Genomic DNA, 6,204 nt, shown 5'->3' on the forward strand with positions numbered 1-6,204 from the left:
TGCTACAGTAAATCCTACAGGAAAAGTGTACTGCTTCACAGTAGTATGAACCATATGCTTTTTAGGTTTTGTGTCAAATATTGTGCAGTTTATGAATTGTTTTGACAAGGTAAATTAAAGCCATTTAACAACCTGCAAGTGTCCGCTCTGGTAAATTTAATTGTACTGATTTTTTTTTATAAAGGTTACAGAACATGAAAAACCTATTTGCCTTGATTAGGGTTTTAATTTGTTGCAAATATGAACATGGCTTTAATAATCTGTATCTTATTGCTGTGAAAAACTACAATGATTTAAGAAATATCAGTGATACTTATCAGCATTTTTTTAATTGATTGTATGTTTGCAGACATTACAGGCACCTATTCATGCAAGCAGAGAACACAATAGTTTGTTCTCTCTTTTATCACTTGGATTATGTAGGTGATGGTGCAGAAACAGATGCAGTCCTTGTAGATCTCTGGCACTTTGAGGACAAACACATCCAGCAACTCTCCACTGTTGTTTTTGTATAGTGTGCTCCTATTTAAGACAAATTCATAGACATCAACACATAAGATATTAGGTGTACATAGCTTTCTTTAACATCATTACTATCTTACCTTACCTTCTCTGCTTTGGTTTTGTAGACATCATGGTAATTTTCTCTCCCAGGCCTGGTTGTGCAACCTGTGAATTTAAGCAAAATAAATAAATGATAAGTGTATGTAACATGATGTGTGTGTAGTTGTAGTATTTTAATTACAATTACATTATTATCAGACTAGCCAACGTTCTTGGTTTGTGCCACTGCTGCCTGCCCTCTGCACACAGGTGAGTACAAGGGGAACCAATGGGATTTTGCGTTGGGAGTAATGTACTGACTGGAACAACATAGTAGTGTGGTTGTACAACACTGGTCCATGCACACGGTGCAGCTGTGATGCAGCTCAACAGGGGTACTTCAGTCACACCTTGAAGAAGTGAAACTGAAACACAATACTTGTTCTTTCTGTTCAGTTTGCTTTGTATTGATTTCATTAGGGTAAAAATAAATAACTGCTATTTTAAATAGTGTTTTATTATAGTAGTGGAATTGTACTTACAACTTTCTATACAGACTGATATGATTTTTTTTATACTAATGTTATAAGAATTTAGAACAATATCTGAAAAACATACAACAGTGATGTAAAAACTGATACAAACAATCCAGTTTCTTTTGTTTTTCAGTTATATTACAGTTTAGGTTTTACTATTGGCTCTAACATCTCTGAAATTAGCCAAATCCCCAGGAACATGTTTAACCAAACGAGGAAAAATACAAAGTGGGGTCATTAAATACCAGTTGTAAATACACACATACTGTCAGTCATATGTCGTTCAATCTAGCTAAACTGTAAAGAAAATCTATTTGTTTATGGACATCAAGCTAGGCTATATGCTAGCGCCATATGCTACGTGCTTAATTTATGTTACTCACCCTCGTAGTTGTGGACCTAACTTGATATGTCCCACTTCAAAGCTTTCTCCCGTTTCCTGATGGGTGCAGGTGAAAGAGCGTCGACCATTCTGTGCACATTGTTGACATATACTAATAATAAAGCGATGGACGACAGGGTTAAATAAACTCGGTTACAGTTGTCCGCAACAGACGTTCTAACGTAAAACAAACGCACCCTCAACGGGGCAGGGATCATTTCATCGGTCAACACTACACCTGGCATTCTATTGGTTGGGGAATTTTGATAGGATTGTAACTAGGGATGAGCGAGTACAGCATTATCTGTATCTGTATCTGTATCTGTATCTGTTAACCATATGAATTATCTGTATCTGTATCTGTACTCGGACTGGGCGGGGCCTAACCCGGAAGTGGGCGCGATTTAACCCGGAAGTGGGTCGGTTTGTCTTGAAATGGTCGGGGCTTTAACCGGTATATTTTAAGCATGCAATTGATATGGGTTGATCAGAAATAGTTATATTTATTGCTGATTAGAAAACTATTTACATGACAGCATCAGCATTGAGCTTCAGATCAATGGTTTTGATCACGATAACAAACTATATACAGAACAAGAACAATGAATACAACACATGCGGTTGCAATTATGAAGTAAAATGTAATGAACAAGAGTTTTCATACTCAACATAACTTTCTTTTTTTAACTTTTAATTTTTTTATGATCAGTGTGATATATTTATTTTTTTGGTTCTTTTTTCTTTTTTTTATTTCCACACCAGGTGTGTGTGTGTGTGTGTGAGAGTAAGAGAGAGACAGAGAGAGAGAGAGAAAGAGAGAGAGGGGGGCAGGGGGGACTGTGTTCTACGGATCAAATAGTCCGACGCTGTTTTTCAGATCTGTTTAGAGCCAGCTGACGGTTTAAAAAAGAAAAATCATCTCCGACAGGCAGAGACGCAACGCGAGTCACATTCTACCAAGCACCACGTCTGAACAAACCCCACGTTTACCAGAACTCTACAGGTTAATAAGTAAGTACTACAAACCGAAGTAAAAAACAAACCTGAAGCTGAAAAAACCCTAAAAGTTAACGGAAAAGACCCGCAAACCTGAGTGACTGAGGGAGAGACAGAGAGAGAGAGAGCTGTTCTGTGTGAGTGAGCAGAGCGGGACACAGCAACACAATAAATCTGTATGTGTGTAGGGGAGGGGCGCTGTGACGACTAGCCTATCACAGAACGCAGACACAGTCAACTACCCAATGAGGATTTTTATTCAATCCGAGCACAGATATTGACTCGTATTACTCGTATAATAGTCGTACTCGGCAAAAGTGCTTTATCCGTATCGGATACTCGTTTCAGCCGAGTATCCGGCTCAACTCTAATTGTAACACTAAAAAATCCGAGCGCGCAGGAGAAATCCGTGAGAAGATTTGTAAGCATGCAGAATCAGCCTGAGTGCGAGGAGAAGGGCCAAAGCTGAGAGCAGGAAAACTGTCCACAGAACAACATATCTGAGTCCAAGCAGAAAGTTTGAGCACAAGCAGAGCAAATCCAAGCACGAGCAGTGACTATTTGAGTGTCAGAGCAAGGTTTTGAGGGAAATTATTACAAAATCTGAACATAATATCAGTGAGAAATGCTCTCGAATTGAAAGAATGCGCTCTTGAATAAAGATAGGAATATAACTCCATAAACCAATAGATACAATGGCTGGAGGTACGCAAATAAAAGTAGCAATAAATTGCAGTTTTCGATGGTGATACACAACACTAAATTTTCATATTGCATTTTTAGTGCATCAAAAAGAACAAACTGAACTATCTTTATTGGTAGCAAGGGAGCAGTTGCTCCACAACTACTATTCGTGTATATAATAGTATTTAAAGTATTTCAGTTTACAAGTTCTCTGAAAGACAATGTTTACACTGCAAACACATATACAATATATAGCTGCCTCACACCAGTATTATTGAAGGGAAGCCTGTGACCGCAGTACAAATACTTGGGAACTATGCTGGATGACAAGCTTCTTAAGGAAGCTCAAAATTTTTAATATATACGTCTGTTGAAAGTGTTCTTTACTTTTTTATGCTAAGATCTCCAACTATCTATGGAGGTCCCGGGACATATATGCATGTATTTGAAAATAAGCAACAAAAACATCGAAAAAAATGGGTGGAAAAAATTTGACAAAAGAGACTAAAACGTCAAAAGGTGACAAATGTCGGAAAAAGCGACAGAAACTTTGCAAAAAATGCTCAAAAAAGGCGACAAAAACATTGAAAAAATTATCTGAGAAAGGCGACAAAAATGTCAAAAAGCGTCCATTAAAACCCTTGAAAAAAGAGAGAAAAAGTAACATTTATTTGTCCCTGTTCAAAGCATTCGCCCAAGGTCCGAGTCATAAGTGACCCTCCATATGTACACGAGCTGTTTCGTGAGTGGGAGGCGTTCGAAGGCCACCGACAAGTGCAGCTTCAAGGGCCAGATGATCTGAAAAGAAGTGTTTTGTTTTGTGTTGGCTGTTAAAGTGCCAAGGACAAGTGATATTTTGGTGTGTGTTTAACATGAGTTATCTGAAGCGCTAACTTCACTTACTATGTCTTCACTGAAAAGCAAGATTTTATTCTACTCTCATTGTGACAGTTATTGTAAACCTATCAGAGCATTTCAATACATGCTACCTTACCTCTGACCTGCGTGTGCTGCTTAAGAGACCTATTCAAGTCTCAACTTGGCTGTAGGCAGGATTTTCGATATATTTTCTGTACATAGTATAGTCACGCTTAGACCCAACATGCTCTAAATGCCAGTTCAAAGCCTTCTTCTCAATCCTGGGATAGAATTTGGTGGGGAAATACTAGGGGGCTTAACAAAACATTGATCTGGATCGATACATGGATTCAACGATCCACTATCATCGATGCAAAGTGAAAATATCGATACGTATCTTCATCTTTAGGATGCGCCTTCATTTTTAAATTCCCATTTCATATTTATTCTTTTCATTAAAAAGAATACTTGTAAATGTAACTGATTGTGATGAATGGGCATATGATATTGTCTGATATCGATGGCAGGTCCCTGAATTGACAGAATTTGTGATATCAGCATATATGGTATAATAGTCTAAATGATCAATATAATAGCATATTGTGATTAAAGTTGTGATTTACACCCCTTGAAAATATTGAATAAAAAAATGTATTTATCGGAAAAATAATTAAGAATAAAATGTTAAGAATCTTGCTTTTATATACCCACCACCTGGCTCAGAAAACAAGGACATTACATCTTATCAAGAACAAACTTTTACCAACTCGAGCTACTGGAGGCATTCAAAGTTTAGGATTTTGGAGGGAAATGTTTTGGGTGGAAAAGCCTGAATTTATTATGTAAAATATTTTACGTTTTGGGAAAAAAATAGCAGTTTTCTGATTGGTACTTGGGATCAGTTGATACCTGGAGTTTGGCTATGAATGAGATCTTAATTTGAACTTTATCTAAATTTAAAAACATATATATATATATATATATATATATATATAATATGTATTTTTTTAGATCAATTCAAGATCACATCTCAATCTGCAGACAAAATCCCAGATTAAGTTCAGTGGCAAAGTTGTTTTCCATCTGATGCCATTGTTTTTACAATTGTCACTTTTTACAATATCTGATCATGGCAGCTACAGTATGGCAAAAGGTTATGGAAAGGTTATGGTAAACAAAGTATGGTTAAGGTGTTCACGGTTACTAAAAAGATGAAAGTTAAATTGGCAGTTGTTGGAGGAGGAGCCAAGGAATGTACATATACTGTAGGCCATGCTACTTCCTACACTGGCACTAAGTTACATTGGATGGAAATGATGTGGTGTGGAATCGTCTAATAGAGACATCATTTCTCTGGGATGCCGGGCTGCAGTATCAATGTCCGGGGAGCTATGTCAGACTGGTGCCTTTCTACTCCCTGACACTGTGTATTTCTCCTGATTACTGTGTGTAGTTATTGGGTCAGATTGGGTTATATTAAGTGTCAACTGGATGACTCTGGGGCTTATCAGTGTCAGCAGATTGGGAGTCCAGCTAAATATATGATAGCAATTAGAACTTTGGTGATGTATTCTGTTCAAAATTACTATGCTGCATCCCATGACTTCTGCCTTCAGGAATAATAACTCTCAGAGTGTTAGCATTTTCTTAATTGTATTATTTCCAACATACTGCCATTCCTTCCCCCTCCTCCGCTCCGTCCTTTCTCCCCCCCCCCCAAATGAGATGCGGTGATGGACTCCTCCATTACATGAATGCTATCAAGGGAGTGGTTAATGAGAACGGATAACGCTCTCCCTATCAGTTAGCTGACCCATTATCGTCCCTTATTGTGGCAAAATCTCATTTGACTGTGTTTTAATTAAACAGTGCTGGCGTAGTAAAAGGTGGCCTTGCATACAGTGTGGCTGAACCCGGGGCCCTGCAGCAGTAATCATTTGGCACAGGTAACTTTTAATCATTCTGCCAACGCAACGCAGGACTCACCCACTGCTGTGATATGTAGGCAGCTTATTAGAGGCCCCTTTTGTTGGCTGCCCCCAATTGCTCTTTTTGAAGAACACAAGGTAAAAAGAACTTCCTGTTTCACGGCCTGCTGTACGGTGTGGCATGAAGAGAAGGGGAATAAAAGGCGAGGAAGAGCAATAAAGAGAAAAAAAGAAGAGAAGATCAACAAAGCATAGCAGCAGACATAGCTTTAATCAC

The 6,204-nt window shown here is 38.1% G+C and overlaps 1 long non-coding RNA gene across 2 annotated transcripts; it reads right to left on the minus strand.

Moving 5' to 3' along the window:
- Positions 1-472: 472 nt before the first annotated feature.
- On the minus strand, positions 473-820 carry LOC116041002. 2 transcript variants are annotated; one of them, XR_004102814.2, is made up of 3 exons: positions 773-820; positions 608-669; positions 473-522 (listed from the first exon to the last, which is right to left on the minus strand). It is a non-coding gene; the product is annotated as an uncharacterized LOC116041002 (long non-coding RNA). The 2 variants fall into 2 exon arrangements; XR_004102815.1 differs by having other exon boundaries at positions 484-522; positions 603-669.
- Between the last annotated feature and the right edge of the window lie 5,384 nt (positions 821-6,204).

This window comes from Sander lucioperca, chromosome 12 (genome assembly GCF_008315115.2).
Source record: "Sander lucioperca isolate FBNREF2018 chromosome 12, SLUC_FBN_1.2, whole genome shotgun sequence".
NCBI classification, from domain to species: domain Eukaryota; kingdom Metazoa; phylum Chordata; class Actinopteri; order Perciformes; family Percidae; genus Sander; species Sander lucioperca.